General features: G+C 43.1%; 23 non-coding genes across 23 annotated transcripts; all 23 read left to right on the top strand.

The window, feature by feature from the left end:
- Positions 1–195: 195 nt before the first annotated feature.
- Positions 196–266, top strand: trnag-ccc. The gene has a single exon. It is a non-coding gene; the product is annotated as a tRNA-Gly (tRNA).
- A 233-nt stretch (positions 267–499) lies between these two features.
- Positions 500–570, top strand: trnag-ccc. Its single transcript has one exon. It is a non-coding gene; the product is annotated as a tRNA-Gly (tRNA).
- An 833-nt stretch (positions 571–1,403) lies between these two features.
- On the top strand, positions 1,404–1,474 carry trnag-ccc. Its single transcript has one exon. It is a non-coding gene; the product is annotated as a tRNA-Gly (tRNA).
- An 842-nt stretch (positions 1,475–2,316) lies between these two features.
- Positions 2,317–2,387, top strand: trnag-ccc. Its single transcript has one exon. It is a non-coding gene; the product is annotated as a tRNA-Gly (tRNA).
- Positions 2,388–2,924: 537 nt separating this feature from the next.
- Positions 2,925–2,995, top strand: trnag-ccc. The gene has a single exon. It is a non-coding gene; the product is annotated as a tRNA-Gly (tRNA).
- Positions 2,996–3,682: 687 nt separating this feature from the next.
- trnag-ccc lies at positions 3,683–3,753 on the top strand. Its single transcript has one exon. It is a non-coding gene; the product is annotated as a tRNA-Gly (tRNA).
- Positions 3,754–3,834: 81 nt separating this feature from the next.
- Positions 3,835–3,905, top strand: trnag-ccc. Its single transcript has one exon. It is a non-coding gene; the product is annotated as a tRNA-Gly (tRNA).
- Positions 3,906–3,986: 81 nt separating this feature from the next.
- Positions 3,987–4,057, top strand: trnag-ccc. Its single transcript has one exon. It is a non-coding gene; the product is annotated as a tRNA-Gly (tRNA).
- An 81-nt stretch (positions 4,058–4,138) lies between these two features.
- On the top strand, positions 4,139–4,209 carry trnag-ccc. The gene has a single exon. It is a non-coding gene; the product is annotated as a tRNA-Gly (tRNA).
- Positions 4,210–4,869: 660 nt separating this feature from the next.
- trnag-ccc lies at positions 4,870–4,940 on the top strand. Its single transcript has one exon. It is a non-coding gene; the product is annotated as a tRNA-Gly (tRNA).
- A 537-nt stretch (positions 4,941–5,477) lies between these two features.
- trnag-ccc lies at positions 5,478–5,548 on the top strand. The gene has a single exon. It is a non-coding gene; the product is annotated as a tRNA-Gly (tRNA).
- A 233-nt stretch (positions 5,549–5,781) lies between these two features.
- On the top strand, positions 5,782–5,852 carry trnag-ccc. The gene has a single exon. It is a non-coding gene; the product is annotated as a tRNA-Gly (tRNA).
- Positions 5,853–5,933: 81 nt separating this feature from the next.
- On the top strand, positions 5,934–6,004 carry trnag-ccc. The gene has a single exon. It is a non-coding gene; the product is annotated as a tRNA-Gly (tRNA).
- Positions 6,005–6,085: 81 nt separating this feature from the next.
- trnag-ccc lies at positions 6,086–6,156 on the top strand. The gene has a single exon. It is a non-coding gene; the product is annotated as a tRNA-Gly (tRNA).
- An 81-nt stretch (positions 6,157–6,237) lies between these two features.
- trnag-ccc lies at positions 6,238–6,308 on the top strand. The gene has a single exon. It is a non-coding gene; the product is annotated as a tRNA-Gly (tRNA).
- A 1,435-nt stretch (positions 6,309–7,743) lies between these two features.
- trnag-ccc lies at positions 7,744–7,814 on the top strand. Its single transcript has one exon. It is a non-coding gene; the product is annotated as a tRNA-Gly (tRNA).
- A 385-nt stretch (positions 7,815–8,199) lies between these two features.
- Positions 8,200–8,270, top strand: trnag-ccc. The gene has a single exon. It is a non-coding gene; the product is annotated as a tRNA-Gly (tRNA).
- A 233-nt stretch (positions 8,271–8,503) lies between these two features.
- trnag-ccc lies at positions 8,504–8,574 on the top strand. The gene has a single exon. It is a non-coding gene; the product is annotated as a tRNA-Gly (tRNA).
- A 675-nt stretch (positions 8,575–9,249) lies between these two features.
- On the top strand, positions 9,250–9,320 carry trnag-ccc. Its single transcript has one exon. It is a non-coding gene; the product is annotated as a tRNA-Gly (tRNA).
- Positions 9,321–9,553: 233 nt separating this feature from the next.
- Positions 9,554–9,624, top strand: trnag-ccc. Its single transcript has one exon. It is a non-coding gene; the product is annotated as a tRNA-Gly (tRNA).
- An 81-nt stretch (positions 9,625–9,705) lies between these two features.
- trnag-ccc lies at positions 9,706–9,776 on the top strand. Its single transcript has one exon. It is a non-coding gene; the product is annotated as a tRNA-Gly (tRNA).
- A 1,298-nt stretch (positions 9,777–11,074) lies between these two features.
- On the top strand, positions 11,075–11,145 carry trnar-ccu. The gene has a single exon. It is a non-coding gene; the product is annotated as a tRNA-Arg (tRNA).
- An 841-nt stretch (positions 11,146–11,986) lies between these two features.
- Positions 11,987–12,057, top strand: trnag-ccc. The gene has a single exon. It is a non-coding gene; the product is annotated as a tRNA-Gly (tRNA).
- The last annotated feature ends 60 nt before the right edge of the window (positions 12,058–12,117 follow it).

The following is a 12,117-nucleotide window of genomic DNA, read 5'->3' as shown; positions in this document are numbered from 1 at the left end:
TGAAAGCAGTAATTTCACTTTGTTGTTGGGCAAAACGCAGTTAGCGCTAGTAGTGTAGGGGTATCATGCAAGATTCCCGTACTTGCGACCCGGGTCCGAGTCCCGGCTAGCGCACAAAGATTTTAAGAAATATATAGGGTCATTCTTCTAATTGAAAGCAGTAATTTCACTTTGTTGTCCACTAAAATGCAGTTAGCGCTAGTAGTGTAGGGGTATCATGCAAGATTCCCATTCTTGCGACCCGGGTTCGAGTCCCGGCTAGCGCATAAAGATTTTAAGAAATGTAAAGGGTCGTTCTTCTAATTGAAAGCAGTCATTTCACTTTGTTGTTGGGCAAAATGCAGTTAGCGCTAGTAGTGTAGGGGTATCATGCAAGATTCCCATTCTTGCGACCCGGGTCCGAGTCCCGGCTAGCGCACAAGGATTTTAACAAATGTAAGGGGTCATTCTTCTAATTGAAATCAGTAATTTCACTTTGTTGTCCATTAAAATGCAGTTAGCGCTAGTAGTGTAGGGGTATCATGCAAGATTCCCATTCTTGTGACCCGGGTTCGAGTCCCGGCTAGCGCACAAGGATTTTAACAAATGTAAGGGGTCATTCTTCTAATTGAAAGCAGTAATTTCACTTTGTTGTCCATTAAAACGCAGTTAGCGCTAGTAGTGTAGGGGTATCATTCAAGATTCCCATTCTTGCGACCCGGGTCCAAGTCCCGGCTAGTGCACAAGGATTTTAAAATATGTAAAGGGTCATTCTTCTAATTGAAAGCAGTAATTTCACTTTGTTGTTGGGCAAAATGCAGTTAGCGCTAGTAGTGTAGGGGTATAATGCAAAATTCCCATTCTTGTGACCCGGGTCCGAGTCCCGGCTAGTGCACAAGGATTTTAAGAAATGTAAAGGGTCATTCTTCTAATTGAAAGCAGTAATTTCACTTTGTTGTCTGTTAAGATGCTGTTAGAGTTAGTAGTGTAGGAGTATCATGCAAGATTCCCATTCTTGTGACCCGGGTCCGAGTCCCGGCTAGCGCACAAGGATTTTAACAAATGTAAAGGGTCATTCTTCTAATTGAAAGCAGTCATTTCACTTTGTTGTTGGGTAAAATGCTAGTAGTGTAGGGGTATCATGCAAGATTCCCATTCTTGCGACCCGGGTCCGAGTCCCGGCTAGCGCACAAAGATTTTAAGAAATGTAAAGGGTCATTCTTCTAATTGAAAGCAGTAATTTCACTTTGTTGTTGGGCAAAATGCAGTTAGCGCTAGTAGTGTAGGGGTATCATTCAAGATTCCCATTCTTGCGACCCGGGTTCCGAGTCCCGGCTAGTGCACAATGATTTTAAAATATGTAAAGGGTCGTTCTTCTAATTGAAAGCAGTTATTTCACTTTGTTGTTGGGCAAAATGCAGTTAGCGCTAGTAGTGTAGGGGTATCATGCAAGATTCCCATTCTTGCGACCCGGGTTCGAGTCCCGGCTAGCGCATAAAGATTTTAAGAAATGTAAAGGGTCGTTCTTCTAATTGAAAACAGTCATTTCACTTTGTTGTTGGGCAAAATGCAGTTAGCGCTAGTAGTGTAGGGGTATCATGCAAGATTCCCATTCTTGCGACCCGGGTCCGAGTCCCGGCTAGCGCATAAAGATTTTAAGAAATATATAGGGTCATTCTTCTAATTGAAAGCAGTAATTTCACTTTGTTGTCCGTTAAAATGCAGTTAGCGCTAGGAGTGTAGGGGTATCATGCAAGATTCCCATTCTTGCGACCCGGGTCCGAGTCCCGGCTAGCGCACAAGGATTTTAACAAATGTAAGGGGTCATTCTTCTAATTGAAAGCAGTAATTTCACCTTGTTGTCCATTAAAATGCAGTTAGCGCTAGTAGTGTAGGGGTATCATGCAAGATTCCCATTCTTGCAACCCGGGTTCGAGTCCCGGCTAGCGCATAAAGATTTTAAGAAATGTAAAGGGTCGTTCTTCTAATTGAAAGCAGTAATTTCACTTTGTTGTCCACTAAAATGCAGTTAGCGCTAGTAGTGTAGGGGTATCATGCAAGATTCCCATTCTTGCGACCCGGGTTAAAGTCCCGGCTAGTGCATAAAAATTTTAAGAAATGTAAAGGGTCGTTCTTCTAATTGAAAGCAGTAATTTCACTTTGTTGTTGGGCAAAATGCAGTTAGCGCTAGTAGTGTAGGGGTATCATGCAAGATTCCCATTCTTGCGACCCGGGTCCGAGTCCCGGCTAACGCGCAAAGGATTTTAACAAATGTAAGGGGTCATTCTTCTAATTGAAAGCAGTAATTTCACTTTGTTGTCCATTAAAATGCAGTTAGCGCTAGTAGTGTAGGGGTATCATGCAAGATTCCCATTCTTGCGACCCGGGTTCGAGTCCCGGCTAGCGCATAAAGATTTTAAGAAATGTAAAGGGTCGTTCCTCTAATTGAAAACAGTCATTTCACTTTGTTGTTGGGCAAAATGCAGTTAGCGCTAGTAGTGTAGGGGTATCATGCAAGATTCCCATTCTTGCGACCCGGGTCCAAGTCCCGGCTAGCGCACGAGCATTTTAACAAATGTAAGGGGTCATTCTTCTAATTGAAAGCAGTCATTTCACTTTGTTGTCGCATTAAAACGCAGTTAGCGCTAGTAGTGTAGGGGTATCATGCAAGATTCCCATTCTTGCGACCCGGGTCCGAGTCCCGGCTAGCGCACAAGGATTTTAACAAATGTAAGGGGTCATTCTTCTAATTGAAAGCAGTAATTTCACTTTGTTGTCCGTTAAAATGCAGATAGCGCTAGTAGTGTAGGGGTATCATGCAAGATTCCCATTCTTGCGACCCGGGTCCAAGTCCCGGCTAGTGCACAAGGATTTTAAAATATGTAAAGGGTCGTTCTTCTAATTGAAACAGTCATTTCACTTTGTTGTTGGGCAAAATGCAGTTAGCGCTAGTAGTGTAGGGGTATCATGCAAGATTCCCATTCTTGCGACCCGGGTTCGAGTCCCGGCTAGCGCATAAGATTTTAAGAAATGTAAAGGGTCGTTCTTCTAATTGAAAACAGTCATTTCACTTTGTTGTGGGCAAAATGCAGTTAGCACTAGTAGTGTAGGGGTATCATGCAAGATTCCCATTCTTGCGACCCGGGTCCAAGTCCCGGCTAGCGCACAAGGATTTTAAGAAATGTAAAGGGTCATTCTTCTAATTGAAAGCAGTAATTTCACTTTGTTGTCCACTAAAATGCAGTTAGCGCTAGTAGTGTAGGGGTATCATGCAAGATCCCCATTCTTGCGACCCGGGTCCGAGTCCCGGGTAGTGCAGAAGGATTTTAAGATATGTAAAGGGTCATTCTTCTAATTGAAAGCAGTAATTTCACTTTGTTGTCCACTAAAACGCAGTTAGCGCTAGTAGTGTAGGGGTATCATGCAAGATTCCCATTCTTGCGACCCGGGTCCGAGTCCCGGCTAGCGCATAAAGATTTTAAGAAATGTAAAGGGTCGTTCTTCTAATTGAAAGCAGTAATTTCACTTTGTTGTTGGGCAAAACGCAGTTAGCGCTAGTAGTGTAGGGGTATCATGCAAGATTCCCATTCTTGCGACCCGGGTCCGAGTCCCGGCTAGCGCACAAGGATTTTAACAAATGTAAGGGGTCATTCTTCTAATTGAAAGCAGTAATTTCACTTTGTTGTCCATTAAAATGCAGTTAGCGCTAGTAGTGTAGGGGTATCACGCAAGATTCCCATTCTTGCGACCCGGGTTCGAGTCCCGGCTAGCGCATAAAGATTTTAAGAAATCTAAAGGGTCATTCTTCTAATTGAAAGCAGTAATTTCACTTTGTTGTCCACTAAAACGCAGTTAGCGCTAGTAGTGTAGGGGTATCATGCAAGATTCCCATTCTTGTGACCCGGGTTCGAGTCCCGGCTAGCGCATAAAGATTTTAAGAAATGTAAAGGGTCGTTCTTCTAATTGAAAGCAGTAATTTCACTTTGTTGTTGGGCAAAATGCAGTTAGCGCTAGTAGTGTAGGGGTATCATGCAAGATTCCCATTCTTGCGACCCGGGTTCGAGTCCCGGCTAGCGCATAAAGATTTTAAGAAATGTAAAGGGTCGTTCTTCTAATTGAAAGCAGTAATTTCACTTTGTTGTTGGGCAAAATGCAGTTAGCGCTAGTAGTGTAGGGGTATCATGCAAGATTCCCATTCTTGCGACCCGGGTTCGAATCCCGGCTAGCGCATAAAGATTTTAAGAAATGTAAAGGGTCGTTCTTCTAATTGAAAACAGTCATTTCACTTTGTTGTTGGGCAAAATGCAGTTAGCACTAGTAGTGTAGGGGTATCATGCAAGATTCCCGTAGCGCACAAGGATTTTAAGAAATGTAAAGGGTCATTCTTCTAATTGAAAGCAGTAATTTCACTTTGTTCTCATTTCAAACGCAGTTAGCGCTAGTAGTGTAGGGGTATCATGCAAGATTCCCATTCTTGCGACCCGGGTCCAAGTCCCGGCTAGCGCACAAGGATTTTAAGAAATGTAAAGGGTCATTCTTCTAATTGAAAGCAGTAATTTCACTTTGTTCTCATTTCAAACGCAGTTAGCGCTAGTAGTGTAGGGGTATCATGCAAGCTTCCATTCTTGCGACCTGGGTTCCAGTCCCGGCTAGCGCATAAAGATTTTAAGAAATGTAAAGGGTCATTGTTCTAATTGAAAGCAGTAATTTCACTTTAGTGTTGGGCAAAATGCAGTTAGCGCTAGTAGTGTAGGGGTATCATGCAAGATTCCCATTCTTGCGACCCGGGTCCGAGTCCCGGCTAGCACACAAGGATTTTAACAAATGTAAAGGGTCATTCTTCTAATTGAAAGCAGTAATTTCACTTTGTTCTCCACTAAAACGCAGTTAGCGCTAGTAGTGTAGGGGTATCATGCAAGATTCCCATTCTTGGGACCCGGGTTCGAGTCCCGGCTAGCGCATAAAGATTTTAAGAAATGTAAAGGGTCGTTCTTCTAATTGAAAGTAGTAATTTCACTTTGTTGTCCGTTAAAATGCAGTTAGCGCTAGTAGTGTAGGGGTATCATGCAAAATTCCCATTCTTGTCACCCGGGTCCGAGTCCCGGCTAGTGCACAAGGATTTTAAAAAATGTAAAGGGTCATTCTTCTAATTGAAAGCAGTAATTTCACTTTGTTGTCTGCTAAAATGCTGTTAGAGTTAGTAGTGTAGGGGTATCACGCAAAATTCCCATTCTTGCGACCCGGGTCCGAGTCCCGGCTAGCGCACAAGGATTTTAACAAATGTAAAGGGTCGTTCTTCTAATTGAAAGCAGTCATTTCACTTTGTTGTTGGGCAAAATGCAATTAGCGCTAGTAGTGTAGGGGTATCATGCAAGATTCCCATTCTTGCGACCCGGGTCCGAGTCCCGGCTAGCGCACAAAGATTTTAAGAAATATATAGGGTCATTCTTCTAATTGAAAGCAGTAATTTCACTTTGTTGTCCATTAAAATGCAGTTAGCGCTAGTAGTGTAGGGGTATCATGCAAGATTCCCATTCTTGCGACCCGGGTTCGAGTCCCGGCTAGCGCATAAAGATTTTAAGAAATATATAGGGTCATTCTTCTAATTGAAAGCAGTAATTTCACTTTGTTGTTGGGCAAAATGCAGTTAGCGCTAGTAGTGTAGGGGTATCATGCAAGATTCCCATTCTTGCGACCCGGGTCCAAGTCCCGGCTAGCGCACAAGGATTTTAACAAATGTAAGGGGTCATTCTTCTAATTGAAAGCAGTAATTTCACTTTGTTGTCTGTTAAAATGCAGTTAGCGCTAGTAGTGTAGGGGTATCATGCAAGATTCCCATTCTTGCGACCCGGGTTCGAGTCCCGGCTAGCGCATAAAGATTTTAAGAAATGTAAAGGGTCGATCTTCTAATTGAAAACAGTCATTTCACTTTGTTGTTGGGCAAAATGCAGTTAGCGCTAGTAGTGTAGGGGTATCATGCAAGATTCCCATTCTTGCGACCCGGGTTCGAGTCCCGGCTAGCGCATAAAGATTTTAAGAAATGTAAAGGGTCGATCTTCTAATTGAAAACAGTCATTTCACTTTGTTGTTGGGCAAAATGCAGTTAGCGCTAGTAGTGTAGGGGTATCATGCAAGATTCCCATTCTTGCGACCCGGGTTCGAGTCCCGGCTAGCGCATAAAGATTTTAAGAAATGTAAAGGGTCGATCTTCTAATTGAAAACAGTCATTTCACTTTGTTGTTGGGCAAAATGCAGTTAGCGCTAGTAGTGTAGGGGTATCATGCAAGATTCCCATTCTTGCGACCCGGGTTCGAGTCCCGGCTAGCGCATAAAGATTTTAAGAAATGTAAAGGGTCGATCTTCTAATTGAAAACAGTCATTTCACTTTGTTGTTGGGCAAAATGCAGTTAGCGCTAGTAGTGTAGGGGTATCATGCAAGATTCCCATTCTTGCGACCCGGGTCCAAGTCCCGGCTAGCGCACAAGGATTTTAAGAAATGTAAAGGGTCATTCTTCTAATTGAAAGCAGTAATTTCACTTTGTTGTCCACTGAAATGCAGTTAGCGCTAGTAGTGTAGGGGTATCATGCAAGATCCCCATTCTTGCGACCCGGGTCCGAGTCCCGGCTAGTGCAGAGGGATTTTAAGAAATGTAAAGGGTCATTCTTCTAATTGAAAGCAGTAATTTCACTTTGTTGTCCACTAAAAGGCAGTTAGCGCTAGTAGTGTAGGGGTATCATGCAAGATTCCCATTCTTGCGACCCGGGTCCGAGTCCCGGCTAGCGCACAAGGATTTTAACAAATGTAAGGGGTCATTCTTCTAATTGAAAGCAGTAATTTCACTTTGTTGTCCATTAAAATGCAGTTAGCGCTAGTAGTGTAGGGGTATCATGCAAGATTCCCATTCTTGCGACCCGGGTTCGCGTCCCGGCTAGCGCATAAAGATTTTAAGAAATGTAAAGTGTCGTTCTTCTAATTGAAAGCAGTAATTTCACTTTGTTGTTGGGCAAAATGCAGTTAGCGCTAGTAGTGTAGGGGTATCATGCAAGATTTTAGCCGGGACTTGGACCCGGGTCGCAAGAATGGGAATCTTGCATGATACCCCTACACTACTAGCGCTAACTGCATTTTGCCCAACAACAAAGTGAAATGACTGTTTTCAATTAGAAGATCGACCCTTTACATTTCTTAAAATCTTTATGCGCTAGCCGGGACGCGAACCCGGGTCGCAAGAATGGGAATCTTGCATGATACCCCTACACTACTAGCGCTAACTGCATTTTAATGGACAACAAAGTGAAATTACTGCTTTCAATTAGAAGAATGACCCCTTACATTTGTTAAAATTCTTGCGACCCGGGTCCGAGTCCCGGCTAGCGCATAAAGATTTTAACAAATGTAAAGGGTCGTTCTTCTAATTGAAAGCAGTAATTTCACTTTGTTGTTGGGCAAAACGCAGTTAGCGCTAGTAGTGTAGGGGTATCATGCAAGATTCCCATTCTTGCGACCCGGGTCCGAGTCCCGGCTAGCGCACAAGGATTTTAACAAATGTAAGGGGTCATTCTTCTAATTGAAAGCAGTAATTTCACTTTGTTGTCCATTAAAATGCAGTTAGCGCTAGTAGTGTAGGGGTATCATGCAAGATTCCCATTCTTGCGACCTGGGTCCGAGTCCCGGCTAGCGCACAAGGATTTTAACAAATGTAAGGGGTCATTCTTCTAATTGAAAGCAGTAATTTCACTTTGTTGTCCATTAAAATGCAGTTAGCGCTAGTAGTGTAGGGGTATCATGCAAGATTCCCATTCTTGCGACCCGGGTTCGAGTCCCGGCTAGCGCATAAAGATTTTAAGAAATGTAAAGGGTCGTTCTTCTAATTGAAAACAGTCATTTCACTTTGTTGTTGGGCAAAATGCAGTTAGCACTAGTAGTGTAGGGGTATCATGCAAGATTCCCATTCTTGCGACCCGGGTCCAAGTCCCGGCTAGCGCACAAGGATTTTAAGAAATGTAAAGGGTCATTCTTCTAATTGAAAGCAGTAATTTCACTTTGTTGTCCATTAAAATGCAGTTAGCGCTAGTAGTGTAGTGGTATCATGCAAGATTCCCATTCTTGCGACCCGGGTCCGAGTCCCGGCTAGCGCATAAAGATTTTAACAAATGTAAAGGGTCATTCTTCTAATTGAAAGCAGTAATTTCACTTTGTTGTCCATTAGAATGCAGTTAGCGCTAGTAGTGTAGGGGTATCATGCAAGATTCCCATTCTTGCGACCCGGGTTCGAGTCCCGGCTAGCGCATAAAGATTTTAAGAAATGTAAAGGGTCGTTCTTCTAATTGAAAGCAGTAATTTCACTTTGTTGTTGGGTAAAACGCAGTTAGCGCTAGTAGTGTAGGGGTATCATGCAAGATTCCCATTCTTGCGACCCGGGTCCGAGTCCCGGCTAGCGCACAAGGATTTTAACAAATGTAAGGGGTCATTCTTCTAATTGAAAGCAGTAATTTCACTTTGTTGTCCATTAAAATGCAGTTAGCGCTAGTAGTGTAGGGGTATCATGCAAGATTCCCATTCTTGTGACCCGGGTTCGAGTCCCGGCTAGCGCATAAAGATTTTAAGAAATGTAAAGGGTCGTTCTTCTAATTGAAAACAGTCATTTCACTTTGTTGTTGGGCAAAATGCAATTAGCGCTAGTAGTGTAGGGGTATCATGCAAGATTCCCATTCTTGCGACCCGGGTCCAAGTCCCGGCTAGCGCACAAGGATTTTAAGAAATGTAAAGGGTCATTCTTCTAATTGAAAGCAGTAATTTCACTTTGTTGTCCACTAAAACGCAGTTAGCGCTAGTAGTGTAGGGGTATCATGCAAGATTCCCATTCTTGCGACCCGGGTCCGAGTCCCGACTAGCGCAAAAGGATTTTAAGAAATGTAAAGGGTCATTCTTCTAATTGAAAGCAGTAATTTCACTTTGTTCTCATTTCAGACGCAGTTAGCGTTAGTAGTGTAGGGGTATCATGCAAGCTTCCATTCTTGCGACCTTGGTTCCAGTCCCGGCTAGCGCATAAAGATTTTAAGAAATGTAAAGGGTCATTCTTCTAATTGAAAGCAGTAATTTCACTTTGTTCTCAGTTCAAATGCAGTTAGCGCTAGTAGTGTAGGGGTATCATTCTTGCGACCCGGGTTCGAGTCCCAGCTAGCGCATAAAGATTTTAAGAAATGTAAAAGGTCATTCTTCTAATTGAAAACAATAATTTCACTTTGTTGTCCGTTAAAATGCAGTTAGCGCTAGTAGTGTAGGGGTATCATGCAAGATTCCCATTCTTGCGACCCGGGTTCGAGTCCCGGCTAGCGCATAAAGATTTTAAGAAATGTAAAGGGTCGTTCTTCTAATTGAAAACAGTCATTTCACTTTGTTGTTGGGCAAAATGCAGTTAGCGCTAGTAGTGTAGGGGTATCATGCAAGATTCCCATTCTTGCGACCCGGGTCCAAGTCCCGGCTAGCGCACAAGGATTTTAACAAATGTAAGGGGTCATTCTTCTAATTGAAAGCAGTAATTTCACTTTGTTGTCTGTTAAAATGCAGTTAGCGCTAGTAGTGTAGGGGTATCATGCAAGATTCCCATTCTTGCGACCCGGGTTCGAGTCCCGGCTAGCGCATAAAGATTTTAAGAAATGTAAAGGGTCGATCTTCTAATTGAAAACAGTCATTTCACTTTGTTGTTGGGCAAAATGCAGTTAGCGCTAGTAGTGTAGGGGTATCATGCAAGATTCCCATTCTTGCGACCCGGGTTCGAGTCCCGGCTAGCGCATAAAGATTTTAAGAAATGTAAAGTGTCGTTCTTCTAATTGAAAGCAGTAATTTCACTTTGTTGTTGGGCAAAATGCAGTTAGCGCTAGTAGTGTAGGGGTATCATGCAAGATGCCCATTTCTGCAACCCGGGTTCGAGTCCCGGCTAGCGCATAAGGATTTTAAGAAATGTAAAGGGTCGTTCTTCTAATTGAAAGCAGTCATTTCACTTTGTTGTTCGGCAAAATGCAGTTAGCGCTAGTAGTGTAGGGGTATCATGCAAGATTCCCATTCTTGCGACCCGGGTCCGAGTCCCGGCTAGCGCACAAAGATTTTAAGAAATATATAGGGTCATTCTTCTAATTGAAAGCAGTAATTTCACTTTGTTGTCCACTAAAATGCAGTTAGCGCTAGTAGTGTAGGGGTATCATGCAAGATTCCCATTCTTGCGACCCGGGTTAAAGTCCCGGCTAGCGCATAAAAATTTTAAGAAATGTAAAGGGTCGTTCTTCTAATTGAAAGCAGTAATTTCACTTTGTTGTTGGGCAAAATGCAGTTAGCGCTAGTAGTGTAGGGGTATCATGCAAGATTCCCATTCTTGCGACCCGGGTCCGAGTCCCGGCTAGCGCACAAAGATTTTAAGAAATGTAAAGGGTCATTCTTCTAATTGAAAGCAGTAATTTCACTTTGTTGTCCGTTAAAATGCAGTTAGCGCTAGTAGTGTAGGGGTATCATGCAAAATTCCCATTCTTGCGACCCGGGTTCCGAGTCCCGGCTAGTGCACAAGGATTTTAAAATATGTAAAGGGTCGTTCTTCTAATTGAAAGCAGTCATTTCACTTTGTTGTTGGGCAAAATGCAATTAGCGCTAGTAGTGTAGGGGTATCATGCAAGATTCCCATTCTTGCGACCCGGGTCCGAGTCCCGGCTAGCGCACAAAGATTTTAAGAAATATATAGGGTCATTCTTCTAATTGAAAGCAGTAATTTCACTTTGTTGTCCACTAAAATGCAGTTAGCGCTAGTAGTGTAGGGGTATCATGCAAGATTCCCATTCTTGCGACCCGGGTTAAAGTCCCGGCTAGCGCATAAAGATTTTAAGAAATGTAAAGGGTCGTTCTTCTAATTGAAAGCAGTAATTTCACTTTGTTGTTGGGCAAAATGCAGTTAGCGCTAGTAGTGTAGGGGTATCATGCAAGATTCCCATTCTTGCGACCCGGGTCCGAGTCCCGGCTAGCGCACAAGGATTTTAACAAATGTAAGGGGTCATTCTTCTAATTGAAAGCAGTAATTTCACTTTGTTGTCCGTTAAAATGCAGTTAGCGCTAGTAGTGTAGGGGTATCATGCAAGATTCCTATTCTTGCGACCCGGGTTCGAGTCCCGGCTAGCGCATAAAGATTTTAAGAAATGTAAAGGGTCGTTCTTCTAATTGAAAACAGTCATTTCACTTTGTTGTTGGGCAAAATGCAGTTAGCGCTAGTAGTGTAGGGGTATCATGCAAGATTCCCATTCTTGCGACCCGGGTCCGAGTTCTGGCTAGCGCATAAAGATTTTAAGAAATATATAGGGTCATTCTTCTAATTGAAAGCAGTAATTTCACTTTGTTGTCCGTTAAAATGCAGTTAGCGCTAGTAGTGTAGGGGTATCATGCAAGATTCCCATTCTTGCGACCCGGGTCCGAGTCCCGGCTAGCGCACAAGGATTTTAACAAATGTAAGGGGTCATTCTTCTAATTGAAAGCAGTAATTTCACTTTGTTGTCCATTAAAATGCAGTTAGCGCTAGTAGTGTAGGGGTATCATGCAAGATTCCCATTCTTGCAACCCGGGTTCGAGTCCCGGCTAGCGCATAAAGATTTTAAGAAATGTAAAGGGTCGTTCTTCTAATTGAAAACAGTCATTTCACTTTGTTGTTGGGCAAAATGCAATTAGCGCTAGTAGTGTAGGGGTATCATGCAAGATTCCCATTCTTGCGACCCGGGTCCGAGTCCCGGCTAGCGCACAAAGATTTTAAGAAATGTAAAGGGTCGTTCTTCTAATTGAAAGCAGTAATTTCACTTTGTTGTCCACTAAAATGCAGTTAGCGCTAGTAGTGTAGGGGTATCATGCAAGATTCCCATTCTTGCGACCCGGGTTAAAGTCCCGGCTAGTGCATAAAAATTTTAAGAAATGTAAAGGGTCGTTCTTCTAATTGAAAGCAGTAATTTCACTTTGTTGTCCACTAAAATGCAGTTAGCGCTAGTAGTGTAGGGGTATCATGCAAGATTCCCATTCTTGCGACCCGGGTTCGAGTCCCGGCTAGCGCACAAGGATTTTAACAAATGTAAGGGGTCATTCTTCTAATTGAAAGCAGTAATTTCACTTTG

The sequence above is a fragment of the Xenopus tropicalis genome, chromosome 5 (assembly GCF_000004195.4).
Source record: "Xenopus tropicalis strain Nigerian chromosome 5, UCB_Xtro_10.0, whole genome shotgun sequence".
Taxonomy (NCBI): domain Eukaryota; kingdom Metazoa; phylum Chordata; class Amphibia; order Anura; family Pipidae; genus Xenopus; species Xenopus tropicalis.
This window is presented reverse-complemented; position numbering and strand designations above follow the sequence as displayed.